The following is a 22,670-nucleotide window of genomic DNA, read 5'->3' on the forward strand; positions in this document are numbered from 1 at the left end:
TCTTTGTTTAGATTATAAGGAAGCACCTTCTAATTTAATTGAATTTTATACTGCTCCCCAGGGAATTTTTCTGGGAAGAACTGTTGTGATTCAATGCTAAAAATCTCCTATTTGCCTGAAGGTGTCCATTTTTGGGGGTCAGCTTACCCTACTAGCCCAACAATAGCTTTGTATAGTGGTGAAGTCTTTTTCTGTGTATTGTATTGCAGAAGGTTTCCAGCATTTCTCTTGAGAAGAGCAAATCTGGTCTTGGGATGGTGCTTTAACTCTTACTTACCACAGCTGTGGTTCCAGCAACATCAACACCCAGGGAACCTTGAGTAGGAGACAAAACAGGCACCCTCCCTCTCTTTTCCCACTCCCATGCTGGATGGCTTCCAATGTTAAGCATCTCCCTACAAACACATCTTTTCCCTCTCTAATTTTCAGCCTGGACAAGAAAACCCATGCATACATAAGAAAAGAAATTATTCTTCCAGTGCCTCCAAGATTGTGTTTTCATTAAAATACAATTGTTGCTAGCTCAACTGCAGAAACACTTCCTAGAAACTCTTCTCTCCTTCTCCTACCCTGGACAGACCCTGGAAAATATCAAACCACAGTGGCTGGACTCCGCTACGGGGATTAACCACATAGAGGGTGGGGGGACTGCAGCATTACCACATTATCTCTTGTTATCCAGAAAAGGCTTCTCCCTGATTCTTCAAACAGGATTTTCCTGTTACAGTGTGTGGGCTGGGAGGTTTAACTACATTCTGACTCTTCCTTTTTTTACATGTGCAATTGTGTCTCAGAAATCTTTATGGGAACCTTTATGCAGGGAGGCATAAACCTGCTCAGGAAAGTAGTCTCAGTGCTCGACAAACCGAATCCTTCTAGGGGACAGTTGTCATCATCACAATACAGCCAAGCAAGCAACACCCCCCTCAACCCTTTACATTAAGGAGCAGTTTTTGACTTAAGCCTATTTTGTATCTTGTAAGAAGATTAAAGAATTAAAGAGAAACCTGTTCAGTCCATTTACTATTAAGCATATGACACATAGCTTCATCTTGTACAGGGTCAGAATAAACAGAAGGACATGACTATACACATTTTATGCTGCTCTTGAGGACTTCTAAGGTGGAATACCCTGCCTGCATCCATCTCCAGAGGATCCCCAGAACTTTGTAGTTGTATACAGATGCCATCAGCCACAGTTCTTGGAAAAACCATCCTGAGTAAGCAATCAATTCAGTATACTGAAAAGGAAAGCTCCCTTAGCTGTGCTGCAAAGGTTTTGAGGAGGTGGAAAGCGGCTGGCACTGGGTGGGATGGGGCTAAAGTCACAGCATCCCTGCAGACCCACATAAGGGTCCCACATAAGGTCCACATGAATCAGCACTTCTTTCATCAAAGGTGTGAGTAGACCTTGCTCATCAATCACATCAGTGCAATGATGGCACATGGGTGTGGGGGACATGGAGAGGACAGAAATTATGATGATTACAGAAGTACTTATAATGTACTACTTCACAACCATCATAAAAGTCCAAGGTAATTCCCAACTGCTTTCACAATTGATTTGCCTGAGTTGCTAGCCAGGAAAAAAACTCCAGCTACAGTTTATTTGCATGGTGTAGGAACATACAACAAACATACAATATCCCTATTTATTTATAGTACTGTGTGTTGTTCAAAATGTACATGCAGTGAGTATCGTCAGTCATAAACAATCCATAATGAACTGCACCAAACTGTTGTGTTTGAACTGGGAGCAGCTGGTATATTGGGATATACCGTGAGAATCAGCATTTGGAGATGTGCCAAGTGAGACAGAATTGGGACAGGTTACTGGCCTCGCCACAGTCAGTTATTACTTTGAGATGGGTTTATATATGACAATACCATGTTTGGGTATCTTAGCATATCTTAAAACATATTTAGACAAAGGTAAAAGTTATGTGTTTCTGTGTCAAATTAACCACTTCAGTGCTGTGAAAGGAGACACAATCTAGCCCCATAATAAAGCCAACCCACAATAATCCATATATGCATTTACCCCACATTTTATATGATTTAGGCTGCAATTTCAGTTAAGTCAATAAAATTGCAGATTTCAATTGCCATACTGAATACAGCAATTAATACAGCAAATAAGCAGAATATGTACATACTGATGAGCTGGTGATTTCCAGGAGAACTCATTAGCAAGCAGACACATTTGTAGGTTGCTCAAATAAAATCTTCTTAGATTTTCTCTATCTCCATTTTCTTCCTGAAAGCAGAAATTCTGGCTTCTCCTTTTGCCCTTTCCCCCTCGCTGCTTCCATCAGGAAAAAGGAAGTATAAAGGCACCTATTTGTTTCACTCACACTATGTGAAACACTGCAAAGTATACACACCAGCTCATAAATAGGTAAAGAGGCTGCAAATACACTTTGTTCAAGTCATGCACCTGTTATAATGGGCCCCATGGTGCAAAGTGTGCAAAGGCACAAGCATTTAAAAGGGCAAAACTCAGACTCATTGATACAGGCCAACAGGGTAGCTCAGCTGAGGTGCTTTACGAGTCCTTCTCTTTTGCCTTGCCCTTTTATTGCTCTTATTGCTCTTTACCTCTGTACTCACCTTCTGTACTTTCAAATGATCAGAAGAACAACTTGATGCTTCCAGGCCAAAGTTTAGCAATGGGTTTACATTCAAATCTTCATGTTCAGCAGTTTGTTCTTGTCATGTAAACGTGCAAATCTACTAAGCATGTGGCAGAGGAACAGCATCTTGGGCAATTAACTAAGGAATTCACATAATATATTATCCTGCAAGACACCTTAAAGCAGGCACTTCCTCACTTTGGAGTAATAAACATGTATAATTATATTAGCACTCTGATGGAGTCAGCAGATCTTTGAGACAGACCTACGTCCATGCATGCATCCAGTTTTGCCTTGAAACAGATATCCCAAAACACAAAGCTCTTAACTTCAGAAATCAGATTTTGTTATACATAGGGGAATACTTTGTTAAATACCCCAAAAGCAACAACAGACAACTCTTAAATTTAGGCAGAACAGAGTTTCTAAATTAACTCCTTGTTAATTTAGGTTTTTTCTTCCAAACACTTCTCTCTGTCCATCCTAATCTTAGAGTGGTTCACTCAACTGATCTTGCTTAACTGCACCACAGAAAAGCATCTTGTCCCCCTTTCAGGGCTCCAACCACAGCTGCAGCATCCAAGACAGAGGCAGCATCCTCCCTGATGCCAAAACAGCCTGTATGTTTTGTTACAGACCATGTTCCAGAGAATACAATAAATAGTGAATACGAAGACAGCAGGTACACCCCCTGCAAGCTGCGGAAGGAGACTCAAAGCTGTGGCTGCCTTGCCCTGCAGCAGTTGGTTTAGGTGCTCTCTAACTGCCTGCTTTGTCCTAGTCCAAACCAGCTGTGTGTCCAGGTAGGTGCTCATTAGAGGTGCAGACATTTGGCAATTGTGTGTCTTGTGTTGGCGTACGCGGGTAAATGAAAGCATCTTAGTGCATCCAGAATGCACAAGTATGTTTATACTCTATATAAACAACTACATTGTCAGTATTGCAAGATAGCAATCTCTTGTGGTCACTTTACTGGGGATGTAGAGCCTGTGTAATGGAAGAGATGTAGGTAGTCACTGTGGAGATGGGTGCAAGAGGCTGGTGATTTCACCCCAGAGCTGTATGCCCTCACAGACTGTGACCCAGCTTATGAGCTGATGAAGTAAACACATCTCATGTCCCATGTATGCATGAATCTCACAAAGCACATTTACCTAATTTACTTAAAATTTCAACAATGTGATAGAAACAAAACAATGATCTATATTTTAGATGATTTAGGCTGTGTTTTCAGTTAAATCAATAAATTAGCAGATCAAAATTATCCAGTTACCAAGTTACCACAGTGGATAACCAGCTCACATACTGAAAAATGTAGTTTTTTTAAAGCTCATCTTGGAATATAATAAAGGTCTAATTTATTTTGACCAGAAAAACCCACCTACTATTTAGCTACTATTTTATCACAGTTAACATGTCACTGGAGGACCCTGTCATTACTGGGCATACGTGTCTGTGGAATATTAAGGGTATATTTTGGTCTTTGGCCAGTTAAATGATCCAAGCAGACAAGAACTGTACGCAAGCTCAGTTCAACAACTGCAGTTATGCAAATGGTTGTGACACATCCTTAAGTCTCCCTGCTTTTATATGTTAGCAGTTTCACATTGTTTTTGCTATCTCTATGCAGTTACACAGTATTTTGAAGATTTAACATGCAGACAGATGATAGTTGAATCATCTCCAACAGTTTTCACATAGCACTGGCTTTTTCACTGAGAAGAACATACCAGTGGCAGTGTTTTCCTTTTTTAGCAACTGTAAGAGACACAGTTCACCCTCCTCCTCTCTGGCCATGGCTTAATGACACAATAAATCCAGCGTTAGGGCCTTTGGCATCAGACCAGATATACCATAATCTGCTACCCATGGTGCAGATCCAGCTTTCACTCACGCTGTCAGTTAAAATTTCTCTAAAATTTTGCCGATTTCTTACTGATACACTTAATGCGGTTACAACTACTGCTCTCTCTGTGCCACTGTCACTTCATATCAAATTAGGTTATCAGCTACCAACAGTTAATAAACTCATATGAACTCCATACCAGACATACTTAATGGCAAAGTGGTCATGTGCCCACCCTGAACTGGAACCAAGCCCGTATGTTTGGAGACCCATCACTGTACACATCCAGCAATAAAAATGATTGAAAGAGCCTCACACGTGCACTGCACACACTAAAATTAAGACATGCTTTCACTGAGAAAAAGTTAAAACATTAATGGTTCAAGCAGCTGTTTCATTTCTTAGGATCTCTCTCCTTAAAGTTACTCTGGGATTTTACCAAATTGGGTGTTCCTATGTAAGGGTGCAAGGCAGTGTGTAAGGGTAATGGTTGAGAAAACAGCCCTGGCTCCTGGCTCAAACTGCAAATGCAAGACCTCCATCACTATCAATTTTACAAAAATAATTAAAATTTGAAAAATCACAGTATGTCCTTAAATTCCTTATTTTCTTGTCAATCACTGTCATGCTCTCAGCATTTTAAAAGCACTCGAAATTCTTACTGTGGAGGAACAGAAGAAGTAATAAGAGCTCACAGTTCAACTTGTTAGCTTTTGGCCTAAAAAACACAAGGCTGTTTGGCATTTTGTAAAAGGACATTCCACTCATAGCTAAACAGTTTTCTTGTACCAGTTTTAAAAAGCTTTGCATGTTCTTTATGTGTGAGTGAATACTCAGGCTTCGGGAGACATGGTGTGCTGTTGATTTTGGTTGTAGTGTTTCAGGGAAGGGTGAGGAGAAGAACGGAGAGAGAAGTAGCATCATCTCTGTTTTAAGTTAGTTCTTGAACTCCTGGCTACTTGTGTTTAGTCACATTTCTGAAAGATAGAACTGCTCTGGGCACAGCCTCACATCTTCCACTACTAGAAGTTTGATCTTTCAGTATTAAAAAATGGCAGCTTTCAACCACACAAATTTTGCACTGCTGATTTCCTTCAGGAGATTGACACGTCTGCCCCACGTCACCCATGACCAGGCAGCAGGGTGATATTTTTCTGTACTGTTCTACCAATGTGTACTTTTTTCCTTTGTCATACAAGCTGCAGAATGTCAGTAGAAAAACAGACCCTGTAATAACCGCAAAGACTTCCAATCCTTACAGTCTCAGCTTGCTTTAATGCTTGCCTTAGCTCAACTCAATAGAATAGCTGGAGTTGCAATAGCATGTGCAAGGTTGTTCTTTGGTAAATCTCTTTCCCTTGGCTTCTCACAAGATGAAGCATCTCTGTAGCATTGCTGCAAGGCAGAGACAAGATACATGCAGGAAAAGAGTAGAGCTTGTTTTGCTGATAGGAAACTGCTTTTTGAAAGAGAAGTAGACCCTCCTCTGCACAGGCATTTTCTTTAAACATGTCACAACTTCCCTGTTTCTAAAGTCCATTCTGTCAATGCCTTCCTTGTTGATTTTGGCAGAAAGTTCAGACAAATCAATTAACTGGTGACAAATCTCTGCTCTAAGAAAGTAAGATCCCACTGGGAAAACCAAGAATAGCCATTAAAATGTTCCACAAGAAAATTCCTCATGTTGCATCTGTACTTAACTTGTCATGGACTTTGCAAAATTCTGTGCCTTGATGAAGCAACTGTCAGTTGTCAATATCTAAAGGCATTGCATTTCAAACCTGGAAAACTGTTGGCTCTTTTACTCCACCAACGTAATTTGGCTTGTTCCACCTTCTTTCCTCCTTCTTTGTAGGATAACAGCTAAAATGAGCTGCTTCTAGGAAGGCACAGTGGCTGTAAACTGGCATATACATTATGCTTGAATTCTCACCAGGTCCAGCAGGACCAGGACAATGAGTGACTTATGATGCTGTCCCAGAGATGAACAGGAATGTCTCTCTGGCAGAAACAAATTAACAACAACATTGCTCTGCAATCTCCAGCTATTTGGCAGCACACCGAGAAGTCTGCACAGCTACTAGAAATGCTGCTCTTCAGCCAAGACATTATGTCAAAGTTAAACTAAACCACTAAGTTAGGGCCATCCAACGCGCTCTAAGTCTTTGCTATATTCTGTAGAGAAAGGATAAAATACCCAACGAAATACCTCACAAAAGACTTTGTTGTTTTCAGGCACCTACTCTATTTCATCCCTTGAAGGGTCAGATGTCATATTGCTGAGATTTCACTGGCATTAGGGCCTCTCTCCAAAAGGCAGTGAAATATAATCTGGTGGAGCACTACAGTATGTGCTTTCCATCTGAATCCAGAACTTTGTGAACTCCTGGACTCATTACTTTGTGGGAGGAAGGTTAGGTACATACATTAAATACAAGTAATTAATCCCCCAAATCAAGAATTCATTAATTTAGACCTAACTATACACAGGTATTTTTCAGTAAGTTATTATAATCCAAATCAGCAGTGATGTGGATCAAACCTTTTCCCTAGGAAAGAGCAGCAATTCATTCAAAACTGGTAAAATTGGGACCAGCTGAAGTGAAAACAGTTGTCCAGTATAATCAATCCAAATCCCAGGGGACAGGGTGCAAACAACAAAGAGCCTGTACAGGGAAGGCGCAAGGGTTAGAGATGACTCAATACTTCATTGCATCATTGCAAACAGGAAGAGGCTATTTCATAAGTCATGGGTCATTTCCATAACTTGAAAGCCCATCTGTATACAAACAGGTCATTACAGCAAGGAATCACACACAGGATTTTCCATCTTATTAACCTCAAGCAGAGCACAAGTGCTGGGCACACTTAAATCCTGCAGAAAGCTCTGTATAGTCTGGTGTAGACGGGAAACTTCCAGAAGAACCACTGTGTATGCTGGTGTCATGAATACACCCTTGTGTCTGCAATAACCTTCTCTTATTCCCCTGACCCTCTTCCTCTAATCCCTTAATCATTATTGTGGCATGTCTCTTTGTTTACATACATCAAACACACTTCTTGCACCAGGGACACGATTTTGGAAATGAGTTCAAAAGGCTTGATACCTGCCGATGAGGAGGAAGTGAATCCTGTTACTGTTTGGTACTGCCTGTCTTTTGAGAAGAGAAAACCAGAAGTCATTTGTTGTTTGCAGCCTCTGTGAAGATGCCTCTTCAATTTTTTTGCTCGAGTTCACACCTAAGTTGCTCCATTTCTGCCAACAGAGAGTAATTTTACCTACTCTAGTAAATATTAAGTCTGCATCTGTGCTATGCTTCTGCAATAGTTCAAAACTGCTGGTACTCAAGTGTTTGGGTTTTTTAATTAAAGACCTTTAGACAGGAATTCTATTTTGAAAATAATTTCTGAGTGGTAAATAAACTGAAATCAAGAACAGAAATGTTTGAATTTTACTTCAAACCTTTAAAAATTGCTTAAAGATATGTAGGAAAATTCTGAACACATCTAATTCAGAATATTAATCACTATATATTAGAACATGAAACATTTTCCATCATAATTCACCTTTTATTTTGTAAAGCTTCTCAACAGATCACCAGTCAACAACAGCCTCAACTACTTATTCACACACACATGGCCGCATGTGGAATTCCACTGATTTCAGAAAAGTTAATGCCCGTCTACTAATTACATTACTTTAACTGTTGCACTTTATTCCCTTAGATGTGAAATCAGATCTATAAAATCTACTAAGCGTGTGCAGACTTTCAAAGATGAGAAGATTATTACCCCATGTTAGCAGCAGCAGCCTGCAGGCACAGCAGCTGAGCTGTATCTCAGCTACATGTGGACGTCAGATTTCTAACTTTGAGCTAGTCTAACCTCTTTTTCCTCTGTGGTTAACAGAAAGGAACAAACATCTTGAGACAAATTAGTCTCCCTGCAACAGACACAAGAATTGAGTCTATTTCTACATAAACTACTCACATAATTAACTATCTAGTCATTAACCATCACAAATAGTCTGACTCCATGTGAGAATAATTATACACACACAAGGGTTGTTTGGGCTCAGGCTCCTGCTAGCTTGCGTTCTCTAAACTGAGATCCTGAATTAGGGTAAGAGGTGCTGAAACCAAACTTAGGGGATGCATGCAGTGGTCTCCACAGAGTGCAAGGAAAGCCCAAGCACATACTGGGCATCTATCAGGTATCTGAAGTTCAGGGAAATTACTTCCATTTACTACTAGTGTCTTTATGTTTCAATTCCTAATAAATGCTACAGCACTGACAACTTATGCAATTATTTATTTCAAATACCTTGGACCTAGGCAGAAGCAGCTCCCAATCAATACCAACATTATATCAAGCCTGTCTTCCTAAATTTAACTATATTTGGTTATTCTTACCTGGAATAGTGCCAGAAGAAAAAAAAAATAAAAAAAAATCAGAGAGGGAAAACTGAAAGAAAAATCTTCGCTGAATACTCTTTCTTGTAATTACTAACTAAAGATGAAGTATTACGCACTAAAGGAAGCACCGAGGCCGTCAGGCTCAATATTCACACTGCAGCGTTTTAACATTACAGCAGTACATAGACAGTTTCAAAGCCACCCTCTGCTGGTGGACACTCACCGGTACAGTGGGCCAGCAGCCAAGGCAGCTCCAGCAGCCTCTCCAGTTTCAGAGCCAGACAGAGATCAACGCCCTGACGAGCATTTTGCAGCACCTCGTAGTATTCGGCTACCCTGAAGAGTGGTGCAGTGTGACCTGAGGGGAGCTGGGAGGGGAAGGGACTGAGGGGGGTCCTCTCTGCGTCCCTTCACGTTACAGGGTGCCTCTCCTGCAAGGGGAAGCTCTGCCATTCCCTCCCTCCTCTTACAGCTGCATCCAGCCCGGGTCTCACAGCCGTGTCCCTAGGAGTCTACCAGGGGAGAAGGTATGAACAGGATTTACGACTGCTAACACGAACTGTGCTCTCTTTGCTGCTCTGCAGGCAAAACAGGTGGGCGAGGAAACCACAAACCATGCCTGAACAAACCCTGTACTGGCTTGCTCAACCACCTGCATGCATTCATTTTATTTAAAATAAAATACAGATCTAATGTTTCTGTTTTGAAAATCAGGGCTTCTTTTATGGCTTTTTTCTAAAGTAACACAAAGCCACATTGCATTTTGGACTCAGAAATGTAAACATACCTGCTGATGTCAAAACCAGGCCATATGAAAATGGGTAAATAGTTAAAACTGTATCAAGAAGTTATTTGTCTACAGATGCCTTCCAATATAATCTTTACCAAAGAGAGAGCAGTAGTTGACTGTGATTATGAATGCACTAAGATTAGGGGAATCCTACAGAGGTGCTCCTAAGATTTTGATTCTCCTAGTTAAAACGGTGTCAGCCAGTTTTCCAAGGGATAATAGCTTTCACACAGAACACTGTAGACATAACATGTACAAAGGGCTGGGTTTGCTCAGCCTGCAGACGGGTTTTTGCACTATTGTATTTTAGCAGTCACAAGTTGGTTGCCAGCAATACCATGGGTCTGCATCTTCCCTGGGCATCTGCAGAACACCACTTCTGTATTGGAAGTATTTGAAGCAACTGGCTACAGAGATCTCATTTTCCTCAGGTGTCACCTGTTTAGGAAATAGAAGGTGCAACTTTAAAATTTTAAAATGCAAAGGTTAAATACATGAACCTTGGCACACGAAGAGCACTTTTTGTCTACTTTTTAAGTCTTATTGCATCTCTTTCCCCACCCAGATTCAAGGAGGGCTCTTTCCTCCAAGCTTACTTTTTTCTTTATAATGATGGGATGCTATAGGTGAAATGCTGCAGCCACCAGAATCACCATCTTCCCACAGCTAACAAATTACTATGTGGAATTATCCTAGGGTTTCTCACTCACTAAACACTGAGTGCAATGTACTATGTATGGGTGACAAGGAAATAGTACAAAAAGGGGGAAGAAAAGGAGTTTGGAAAACCTGTGTGTTGGCAGACACCAATAGCTAGAAACAAAATGGTGATGAAAACCAAATGCCATTTGTGGATGGTGCACATGAGCAAAATAATGCCTTGTTTTTCCTGCTATGTCACTACTGCTGAGCAGTAAATTCAGGAAAAGACCGGGATAGCTATTCCCTTACATCCATGGACGTGAACATTACCTGAAGGTTGCACACATAAAGCACTGCCAGAGCACATAGTTCAGGGTACGTGTTTCCTTTGGGAGAAATGGTAAATCAACAGTGAGTAAGCAGAGCTACTCACACGAGAGAGGATGAGTGAGACAGACATATTCCAAAGGCAGATCTTGGCTGATGTGATTTGTACTTAAATTTTACTTCAGGTAAGAGAGAACTGACTATAGCTCAAGGCTGGGTTATCTGAGCTACCATCACACCCATGGGAATGAGGCTGCAATGCCACTCAGAATGAGTGGCAGCAATGCCACCCATCCCAGAGAGCCATGTCGCTCAAGTGTCAGCAGAAACTTGTGAGACCCCTCACATCCTTGCTTGCATGTCCAAGCATGTCACATGCCTCAGTACTCATGGCAAGGTTAATCCACCCTCTCAAGGATGAGAGTTTACAAGACAGACGTGAGCAGACGTTTTAACAAAACAATTCATGCCAACTGTATTTGCTATGGACCAGACATTTGTGTTTGATTTGTTCTCAAGAGGGAATAGCTTCTCCATCCCATGAGTTTATCAACAACACAAAGCTCCTCTCCTTTTCCATGATGCTCCCAACTTACTAATTTGTATCTTCTAAGTGTTAAATTATGAATCTATAAAACAATGTATAAAAATTTACATAAATTTCATATACATCTACGCCTAGACTTCCACGTATATACTTATAAATAACTTACACTATGAAAATACTTACAAATTATTGTATAAATATTTATAATGAATGACATTAATTTATTGTCACTGGACCTACTAAAATAAATTCTATTTCATCACCCCCTTGTTCCCAAGAGGTAGCACTGGGACAGCAGTTCCTCCAGTCACAATCTACCCTGGAGATGAGAGCTTTCAGCGGGCAGGAATTTTCAGGAGGCCAAAAGGACCTCACTACTGTGAGTTAGTGAAGTGTGACTGCCTGTTATCCCTGGTGACACACAGCACTTGCCTGGCTGCCAACTCATGTGAGGATTGCACCTGCCCCTACTTCATGTTTGTTTCTCCAGAAAGGTTAAAAGCAGCAACAGTCTAACTCTTGGGGGATGCAATTACTCTTAGCTGACATCCACTGAGGCAGAGCATGTACAGTGAAGACGCTGCAGTCTCTCTGAAACAGCTGACACCTCATTGTCCTCATCAGAGGGCAACATTTCACCACCAGAATGGAGAAAGGAAATCATAATTGCATAGTAAGAGTCCACAACAGAGCACCCTTCACTGGAAGCAGGAACATTGCAAAAATGACAGAAGGGATTAGCTTTTCACCGATCATATGCAGAACACTTTAGTACCCAATTATCTTCTGCTGATCTACTCTGCCATTAAGTACAAAATGTATTTGGCTATGTATGCAGGGGTAATACACAACCCCCTAAATATAAGAATTAGCTCCAAGAAAGGAAAATATATCAGTAGTCTCAGTAATAAAACATGCCCCCCCCCCCCCCCCCCCCCCCAACACAGGAAAAAACTGCTCCACATCTTACTCCAGCTCTGCTTGCAAAGGATTTGTCTAGAGTAAGTTGAACAATGTCTAGTGCTGCTTACAGACAGCAGGCTTGCTTTGAGCTGATGCTGTCTGGCCAGAAGGCTACATACAGCAAAACCACAAAAGGCTGTGTCATGAGACCTAATACAGAAAAACATGGTTAACAAAAGTACCACGTGCATGAGGGACACTGCTGCCCCCCCCCCCCCCCCCAAAAAAAAAACTGACAGCATCCTTAGATGCATGATTTAATGAGTCACAGACTTCAACAACAAGGCAACAACTTTGGACTTCTGGCATACACCCAGCCCTTGGTTTTTGTGCCATGGTAAGAATGTTTTAAACCAGCTCACAAACCTAAATCAAGTTCAAGAAAGCCATAGAACTACATCCTCCTCCAAACATCTACAGTGACCCACAGAAAAGCATACCCAGAGCAGGGAGTGTGGGCTATCACCCTGATTAAGACACCAATAGCTCCGTACACTGCTCCAGGTAGTTGCATTGGCATGAAAGGGAATGGTCCAGCACAGGACGGCAAGGGCAGAAGGCAACACCAAACTCCTCAGACTACCAGTGCCACCGCTGCTTCTGCTTCATGCCAACTGCATTTTTCAAGAGCTCAAAAGCAGGGAATTCAAGTAATTACACCACCTGGGAATGCATGCCCAAATTGGTTCTACTAGAAACAAAACAATGCTGGTATGCATGAAACCAGAACATGAGGATTAAGACTACCTTGAGCAAGGTTGCTTAAGTCATCAACTACACATCTCTGTGCCGTCTTTCCTATACTGTGGCACATCAGACCTATTAAGATATGAAGAATACAACCTTCTCACCTTGTGAGCCCTAGGTGTTGTACATGCAGAACAACGTTCAGAAATCATTCTGGGTCATGCAACTCAGCAGGTAAAGTGAGCAATGCCAGTATGACCATCTTTAAATCTCTGCAAGAGCAGTGTTACTATATTTTTTATGAAGTTGTGCATCAGGAAACCAAGGGCTGCAAGAACAGCCACTGAGTTAATGAGGAAACAGGTTTGTGTAATCTATGTGGACTGCAGCCAAGACATGAAGGTTAGCTCCTCACTAACAATCCACTAAATTACATCCTTAGGACACTACATGTAAATAACTTGACAGAATGGAGCAAGTAAAATCATGTGAGTGGAAACTTGGCCAGGAACCTGAGATGGTTACTGTCACTGCCAGTTTTCCAGCATTTGCAAAGAAACAGCAAAAAAAAAAAAAACCCACCCAAAAATAAAAGAGCCAACCAGTGGTAACGTACAGATATACTGGAAGTTCGAATAAAAAATGAGCCTAAGGCAAGGAAGAGAGCAAACCCAGGGAATTGTGACACAGGCAACACCATCAAATGATGCTATCCTAGAAGCTGTATGCCTTTTCACAGTGCAGCGTTACCTACCCAAATTGGTTTGTATGCACTGAGGAATGCTCTGGCTGCAATACTGCTGTTTAGGCACTCACACTGCCCAAGCTTGTATTTTAAGCTGAATCGTGTAGGAAGCAACGTGCCATTTTGCACCACTGAACTCAGATAGCTGAAGAATCCAAAGACACTTACACACATGATCAGGGCTTCCAGTGCAACAATTTAGGTGTGAGACTTCCTTTGAAAATTAATAGTGATGCATCACTTCACATAAAAATAGTTGCTAAAATTAAATATTAACCTCTGGTTATGGCTTTCACTCTCACTTCATCCAACACTCTTTCCCTACAACCTCACAAAAGAGTCAAGGAACAGTGTTGGACACTTGCCATAACCAAAGGCTCATACTGCCCTCTTCAAAGGAGGTGATTTCCAAAATACATTCTTTCAATGAAGATATTCTTAGAGAACTTCTAATTTCAGTAGAATTTATGTAGCCCTTAAAAATCCCCTACTCTCTCCCCTCCCACCTTTCAAACTTTATTATGTTGAAAAAAGTAAAAGTTAGTACCATGCTCGAGCATTTGTCAGCTCATGGACTGCTCTCCTAGCACAGACAAGCCCATCAGCTGAACAGTATCAGCTACCAACTCAGGTTTACCACACCACAACAAAAATAGATCTTCCTGGGTTAATGCCAACTGAGTCAGGTCCACACCAAGCATCTCAGTGCGATACCTCCACCTGCTATATGCAGTACAGGGCTTATCAAGCTTCGTGCTGAAGAGGGCACTGCACACACGAAGTACATCTAAACATGCACTCCTAAGTGTTTGTTGTTCCACATGAAAGTGCTCAGGACACTGGCAGTCAAAGGATTTATGCTCAGCCCTGAAGTCCATCTGAGCCATGTCTGTGTGCCATTATCAAGCAAACCAGGGCTGGGGAAGGCTTATCTTCAGTGCACAGCTGCAGTCAGCCAGCTGGCTCTGCAGGAGTTAGGAGGACCAAGAAAAGCTATTGCTCCAGGAGCTAAGAAGTATTTGACAAAAACTGAAGCTGTTTGAGTGGTTCTGAATTGGGTAGTGGCATATATCTTTTCAAGAGAAATGCAGTCTACCTATAGCCTTATGGTCTTCAGTGGTCATGTCAGGCCATCCCACCTTAAGAGATACATCCTTGTGTAGCTAACAGCTCCAGAACTTTTGATTCTCCTTGTGTTTAACCAGTTCTCCCCACTGCTAGTGTGCCTTCCAAAAGGGAGCTTCCCATACCTGGGGTCTTGGAGTCTCCTGAACTTGAGCTACTTGAGTTTTTCCGTGTCCTGACTAGCACTTTTAAGTTCTGCATATTATCTTCCCCAATATCTAAAATTAAACCAATTTCCTAGTTCAGTATTAGAAGAGCTCTCTTTCCAACTGAGTTCATTCAAGTGAACGGACTTCAAAGCTGTGGAAGCAACCACCTTTTTCTCTCTACTGAGCTCATTCAGATACCAGATCTTAAGAACACAGGGACTTGCAGCAGCCTGTACACCCTCTCCTGTGTGTAACTGCTATTGAACTGCTGCCATGTTTCAGCTGAAGAACGCGTCCATCCTAGCTTGACTCCTGACTGCTCTTGGAGCACTCTTCTTTTTCCTGAAAGACAAAGAAAATATTTTATAGTCAGAATTACTTCCAGAGCTGCTTTACACTCTTCTGGCTATGCACAAATACTAGGCTCTTCCACAAACTGGTTTAACAGCTGCCTCCCCACAATTTCATTTAGAACACTTCAAAAAGGCACAGAAGCCTTCCGCTCTTTCCTGTTTTTCCAAGCTCACAATGTATTCTTAGCGTTGTCATCAAGACACTTGGAAACAGTAACATGATATACAAGTACTTACCTGTTCTTCCCAGCTGAACTCACCCTCTCACCTTTCCCCTTGCAGCTCCTGAAACTTTTTGGCAAACAGCTCAATAGGTAACAATTAAAATAAACCAACCTTCATCACAGCTTCTTCATCCACTATCTGAGCAGCAATTTTAAGGTGAAAGTTCACACCCTGCCCACAGGCTTTGAAATAAGCCGTTGGTCAGTGACACTTCCACTCCTTCCTCCTAAGGGACTGCAGACAACTAAGTTTTACAGCTGGGATAATTAAGAAAAGAGGACCTTAAAATTTATGTGCCAAGACTAGCACAGATGGTATCACTCTTAGAAACTGTATTGCACTCTCTGTTTGAGTGCACATGCAAATCTTTTGTCCAGTTCGTTTGCACACCAGGAATGACATTATGCCTGACCATCATTTCCGTGAACTGAGACAATCCTAACAGATCTCTGTGCTGCATTGACATGGATGTTGATAGTGATGGTAGACCTAGACCACCACACACCTTAAAAACTATGACATGATGTATTTATACAATTCATCCTGAAATCTCTTTCTCATGCAGCCTGGCTTTGTATACTACCCAGTGACTACTCAATTTAAGCATCCAAATGCTTGGTTTCTTTAAGAGCAAACTTGTCAGAATGAACGCTGAGACATGAAGACAGCTTTCTGCCTATGAACGTGGATTAAACTTAAGACTGAGCATTTTCTTCTTTTGAGCAAAGTCATCACACATTGCTACGTATCTTCTTCATTCCTCCTTCAGGATCTTCCAACTGATTCTCCAGGTCAGGAAACAGCGTGGCTTACTGGAGTCCATAGTGACCAAAATCACTTCAGTAACAAAGAACCCACAGTTTTGCAGTGCAGGATGTCAGCATAGAAAAGTACACACAAACCTCTCAGCTTCACAGGCTGAGCACCACGCAGACACCAGAGCAGGTTTTCATTAACAGCATTAAAGCAGAGCATACTGATGTTCAAGAAAATGCCAAAGGTGCGTTTTCAGTTCTACTGTCACATTCTACCTCCTCGTATGAAATGCAGCCACACCACTTATTTCTGCAATAGGACTCTAAGCCTCTTACAGACATTGCAATTAAGGCCTGTTGGGTCAGGACAGATTTGGACATTAGCACTTTCAGGTGAACAGATTATTCAAGTCTGAGACACGTAACACAGGTTTCATCATTAACGTCTCTGACAAGCTGTGGCAAACAAGTTAGATCCATATACTTGCAAGTATCAAAACCCCCAAGACTGACCAAAGTGAGCAACACACACAGAGAAAACATGTTTTACTTCTCTCTTGCATCAGGTGTTCATTTAGGTAGTTTCCTTAAGTAATTTCCTTTTTCTTACCTTAGCTGAGACATCAGTGGCATCTACATGTACAGATAAAAGAAATTAGATATAACAAGACTCAATTATCTGTGAAGTGGGGTACCCAGCATCCTCCTCAAAGCAGCAGCACTGACTGCAGGGGGATGGGGAGGGAGTGAAGGGAACCACTGCAAGTAAAACCAATTGTTTCTAAACCAGCTTAACAAAACATCCTGTTGTTTGGCCAGCAGAACATCTTCGCTGAAATTTTCACAAGCACTTTTTCTGACAGTTATAGAAAAGATAACCAAGCTTGACCAACCATTTCACTGCAGTATTTACCATTCTTACCAGGTATCAGCTGCAGAGATAAATGCACAGGCCTAAAGTCTACAGAGGATAGCAGCTGTGACACAAGTCATCGTGCCAGTGCCCTTCATTTCACCCACAGCTCACCTAATCTAAAGGTATCAGCGTAGAGAAGAAACAGAATTAGGAAAGAAATAAAAGGGGCTGTACTTGTAATTCAGAATTCTCCAGATAAATTGAACTATTGATGCTATGAATTTTATTAACAGCATTACACCCCCACCACTCCTTTTCTTCAGTGAGGAATATGATAAAACAGGAGAACCTGGCTGTGAGGAGAAACACCCTCAGAACACTGGACTGTTTGCAGGACATGCAACTGCTTCAGCTTCCAACTAAAGGGAGCTACATCTAAAGTCATAAACGAATAGCATACACTGCTGTAGTACCAGCAAATCTTGGAAGGCTGCAATGTTCAGGTGAAATATCTGCACCACAGAACATCTCACATCCTTCCTCCAGCACTCATGTATTCATTCTGTGGCAAACACACTACCTCTGTAGTTACTGTGCAGCAATACCCTGAGCAAATGCCTTGTACTTACCTCCATGAGAAGCCAAAGTATGAAATAAACCCTTGCAATTCCATTTTACCTGAGCTGTACCACTACTGAACTTCAGCCAAGACTTCAAGCAAACCTGCAAAACTCTTCACCACTCTTTCCAATTCGGTATCTTCTCAGCATTATAAAGTGCTTTATTTCACAGGTATCAGCTGTAACTAGAAATGGTTTATTATTTCACAAGCCATGCAACACTTTGAATATCTTCCCTTCCAGTTTTGAGCACGGGCCTTCCATGTGTGGTTTTGGTGAACTCCAGTCCCCTTAAGCCTCACAGAGCTTTGATTACTCTCTCATTTGGTGAACATTTATTTCCCATTCCCCAGCACAAAAGACTAGCACAAGCAGGGATAACGTTCACTACAGGAAAGCCTAAAAACACTGCTCAAAATACCAGCCTACCTCCTGTGTGCCAGCCAGAGGGCTGAAACTAAAGACAGCACCTAGTCAGCTGGCTAAACTATGCCAACATGAGACAGTGAGCACAGGCAATAGTGGGGAAGCTGGCTGCTCTCATATCACGCCGAGATGTCTTACCCCATCTCATCTGCTCGCTCAGCTTTTTCAAACTTGATTCATGTGTCTATGGACATAGAATTATACATTTGGGTGGGAAGTGACCTCAAAGACCATCTGATTCCAACCCTCCCCTGCCATGGTCAGGGACACCCTCCGGTAGACGAGGCTGCCCAGTGCCCCATTCAGCCTGGCCTTGAACACACCCAGGGACAGGGTGTCCACAGCTTCTCTGGGCAATCTGTGATAGTGCCTCACCACCCTCACACTAAAGAATTTCTTACATCTAATCTAAACCTACGTTCTTCCACATATACTAAGGACTTTAAAAGGAAGCAGAGCTCCTCCTGCTGGTCACACCAAACCGCATGTCACCGACAACCAGACACCATAACTACAATTATGAGGCATCAGGCAGAGCCAGAACCCTTAAAAATAACCCTTCAAACCAGCGAAGCGCAGGCCGTCACCTGGCGTGTGACAAGGGCACGTCCCAGTCTGCTCCCTGCTGACAGCCGCCCCACCAAGACCAGCCCTGCTCTTTAACCCGCAGCCCGTACTTCGTCCAAGGGCCAAGCACTGCGGCTGGTTACAGCCTCGCACCGGCCGCTCTCCCCCGAAGGCTCAGCCCCAAGAGCCACCGGACCCGCCCCGGCTCCTGCGCCATACAGAGCGGCCTCCCCGATCGCGACCAGCACCGCCCCAGCGCCCACATACACCGGCAGCCGCGACCGGCCGCCACTGCACCGCCACCCCGCCCGCTCCTGCCACACACCCTGCGGGCCCCTCCAAGCCCCGAGACAGCGTTGCCATCCCACGGCCCCGCTCCCACCACGGGAAGGCGCAGCCCCACCCAGAGCCGGCAGTCACCGAGTGACAGACGGCCGTGTCCTTCAGGGACCCCTTCCCTATCCACCGCGTCCCTCCAGCTGTTCCTCAGCCCCCCCCCCCCCCCTTTGTTCTCAGCCCCTCGGACCAGCTCTTTCTTGCCCCTTAAACCAAAACAGGACTCCCACCCTTCCCCTTTTCCGACATCTTAACCCGGCTCCCCGACCGATGCTCCAGAGCTATGCGTTCCACGCCATCAACATGGCGCCGGCCACCGCCTCCTTCCCCACCCCGCTCCCCAACGCGGCCGCGCGCGGGATCTGCCGGGAAACGGAGTCCAAAGCCCCTCGCGCTGCCGTGCTGCGGCTGCCGTAAAGAAACTACAAACCTCAGAAGCCCCCGCTGCCGAGGGGCGCCAGCCAATGGCGAGGCGGCGGCGCGGGCAGTGGCCCCGCCCCGGCGGGCGAGAGGGGTGATGTCATTGCCCAGCGGGGCCGCGGGGGCGCGCCGCGCGCCGCCGCTCATTGTGCTTGGCCGGTGCCGCCTCCGCTGCCGGACACGGCGGGGGGGCCGCGCTCCCGCTGCTGCGCTGCCTGGGGCGGCCGGCCCTGCACTCATCCCCGCGTACGGCTGCCTTGCGCCGAGCCCTGTAGCTCCTGTCCCGGGCGTCCTGGCCCCAGCGTGGCTCGGCACCGTTCCGGAGGGCTGCGTTGCGCTTCGCGGGCGGTGGGGACCGAACGGCCGTCCCCGAGCGGGATTGCCTTGCGCCCAGCCCCGCTGCGCCCGTCCCGAGGAGCTGCCCTGTGCCGGGAGGGTGACCAGCATCCATCCCGGTGGAAGCGGGCTGCTCATCTCCGGGGTCAGCACCTAGCCCGGCGTGCGGGGGCTGCAGCGCCCAGCCCCGCTATCCCCAGCGTGCGGCGGCCCGGGGCTGCCGCTTCTTCCCATCGCCGCTGACCGGCTCCTGGCTCCCGCCTCGTTTTATGGTCGTGGAGAGGGAGAAAAAATCCCAAACCAGGTGAGTTCTGCGCTCCTTTTCTCTTTTTTGTGTGCTTTCGCTTGTCCTGTTACCTCCTCCCTCCCAGGCCCCCGTCTCCCGATGCCCTTCCCCGCACGGTGTGTTCCTCAGCGGGGAGCAGCGCTGCCGGGCGGGACTGCGCCGTCGTTCCCTGGTCCTGCTGAAAAAGGAGGGGCGGAGGGGGACGGGGAAGGGGAGGAAAAACCCTAACCCTCTACATGGTCTCATCCGCGGAGATGAGTCCCTCTCGCCGCCCTTCGGGCCCGGCGGCAGCTCCGCGTCCCGCAGCCCCCGGGAAACTCCCGCAACTCCGGGATGCTCCCGGCGCCCCGAAGCTGCGCGGTCCCGAGACGGCGGGGAGCCCCGTGTCGCTCGTCTCCCGCGCTGGATAAGAGTGGAAAATAAGATGGATTTTGAATTGCTGTCGTTAAGCGCTGCAAAGAGCAGCGAGAGCCGGGTTCCTGAGGACAAAATAAACACGAGGTGTGTTTTAGGGTGGTTTGGGGGGCGTCGGTGTGCTGTCTGCGGCTTCGCCGTTTTGACACCGCTATTCCTCCCCTCTTTCAGGGATATGGGGGGGATTCGAATCCAACTGACTCTCAGTCCTGACTGTGTGCCCTTGGTCCAGGTTTCTTTTCCAAGTCACATCATGACTTAATATCTTAAAAATTCTTGGCTGAAGAGTCTGATGTTTTATTTAAACTTGCAAACTACTGAGCTGATCTTTTTCATGTGTTTTATCGTGAATACAAGAAGTGCCTCTATTTTAAACTTTGCAGAAACTTTGTGGTCCCGCAGAGCTTTATTTTAATGTGGCTGTTTATTTGTTTCCCTGTTCCTTGCTGTTTGTGATGTGCACTTTAGATCTTTATTTGAACAACGCTGATATTAGCGCGATGTAGCAGATTTTTTTTCTGTATTATATGACATCAGAAGGCTTTATCCCTTTCTATAACTCAATTACTTCTGCAATTGCTAGTGGACCCCAGGCATCTCATTTTGTGCTGGTGGCAATGAAATGTGTGCACACAGAGGGGTCCTGCTCTCTTCAAGTCTGTCAGTATATTTCACTGCCCTTTAAAGTTAATCCTCACCAAAGCCCGACTTGGAGACTGTTCTGAGAGCAGCAAGAGGGTGTGCAACTGAGCTGATATTTTTAATATTTTCCCCCTCTCTGCTGCATATTTGCTTCTGCGCTTCTCTTGTGTAACAGGCACTGTGTGTCCTCTGGCAGGGCTCTCCCTGGAATTGCAGTGCTGGGGAGAACATGACATGAGTGCAGTGGGGACAATGAAACTCCCTGTTTGGTTTGCTCAAAGTGTTTGTAAACACCCAGGCAGTGTTGGGGTGTCCATATGTAAGGGATGGTGCGTTATAGCTTCCCCTCTTCGTGTGGGATAAACATGCTGCATCCATATCTCCTTGCATTTATTTTATCTGTGTTTTTTCCTTCCTTCCTCTTTACTCAAAGGGGAAGAACAACAGTGCACACAGGCGTTGCCTTTAGTTGGTCTTTTTTTAACATTTTTGTTTCCTGGAATGGTGTTTTCCTCTTTATTTTACAAGGGAGGGAACAGATAATCTAATAGAGTGTTTCCCATCTTGGCTGTAGAAGGAGAAGTCTTATAGAAGTGATTTTGTTAGCTTGGAATAGAAGGCATTGGATATGAAGTGATGATTTTGGAAGTGTAGCCTGGGAATTGTTCTGGGAAATACTGATATAGAAGTTAGAACAAGGAAAGACTCCATGGCCAGGGATTTTGTATTTAAATAATACAGTTTTTGTGATGCCCGTCTTTTTAAATTCTGTTTTCATCATTCTATATGTATATATCTTGAACAAAACAAGCATAAATAGCAATACATATTTGTATGTTTTTCAAAGTTTATTAAATTTGTTGGATTTAGAAAGACTTGTGACAATGCATGCTAGCATTTTCAAGGTATATTATACTATATCAGGAGGTGGATTAAAAATATACTCCAGAAATGCACACTACTGTATTAATAAGATTAAATTTTGCCTTTCAGAAACTGAAGTACAGGTGCATAAAAAGGGACAGAAAGCTGAAAATCACTCGACGATTGCTGTGAAAGAAAAACAGATGAGCTAGGGGACCCTTCCTCTTGTCCCACAAAGTCCTAAATGCAGTCTATGTGTTTACTCTGAATCAAGAATTCTTGAAAATGCCAGTTGCTGGAAGCAAAGAAAATATCCCAGGAAGAGAGCACTAAATATTTCCTCAGGTCTTTTAGTTTTTTCCCCTGTTTCTTACTAGTGTCCAGTTTCTGAAGGGAAATTTAGGATTAGGTGGTTTTATTGTCATACTCTGCAGAGTTTTCTTGTGTTTTGGTAGTTTTCCTCATGAAATTGGGTATGATGCCAATTATTGGCTTCTTAGTGAAGCCAGAAATCACATTCTTACAAATTGGTTTTATGAGCATCACCTGCATGCCCTGAACTGTGTTAATTTGCCTGTTCCAGAACTGTTGCTGCCCTGGGATGCTTGGGTATCACCCAGTCTCATGTACAGGGGAACCCAAAGGCTGGTGAGGTGAGGGGAGCTGGGAAGAGTCAGAGCTGGACCAGCCTTTCTGACTTT

General features: G+C 44.0%; 1 protein-coding gene and 1 long non-coding RNA gene across 3 annotated transcripts in view; one reads left to right on the top strand and one right to left on the bottom strand.

The window, feature by feature from the left end:
• Positions 1 to 6,765: 6,765 nt before the first annotated feature.
• LOC134041166 (uncharacterized) lies at positions 6,766 to 18,848 on the bottom strand. 2 transcript variants are annotated; one of them, XR_009932953.1, is made up of 4 exons: positions 15,037 to 18,848; positions 9,118 to 10,122; positions 7,587 to 7,735; positions 6,766 to 7,145 (listed from the first exon to the last, which is right to left on the bottom strand). It is a non-coding gene; the product is annotated as an uncharacterized LOC134041166 (long non-coding RNA). The 2 variants fall into 2 exon arrangements; XR_009932952.1 differs by having other exon boundaries at positions 6,766 to 7,735.
• A 1,202-nt stretch (positions 18,849 to 20,050) lies between these two features.
• RAB30 (RAB30, member RAS oncogene family) overlaps positions 20,051 to 22,670 on the top strand; it is a 39,834-nt gene continuing 37,214 nt past the window's right edge. The window contains exon 1 of the mRNA XM_062514153.1: positions 20,051 to 20,067. The gene's annotated coding sequence lies outside the window, so the exon portion shown is untranslated. The remainder of the gene's footprint in view (positions 20,068 to 22,670) is intronic.

This window comes from Cinclus cinclus, chromosome 2 (assembly GCF_963662255.1).
Source record: "Cinclus cinclus chromosome 2, bCinCin1.1, whole genome shotgun sequence".
NCBI lineage: Eukaryota > Metazoa > Chordata > Aves > Passeriformes > Cinclidae > Cinclus > Cinclus cinclus.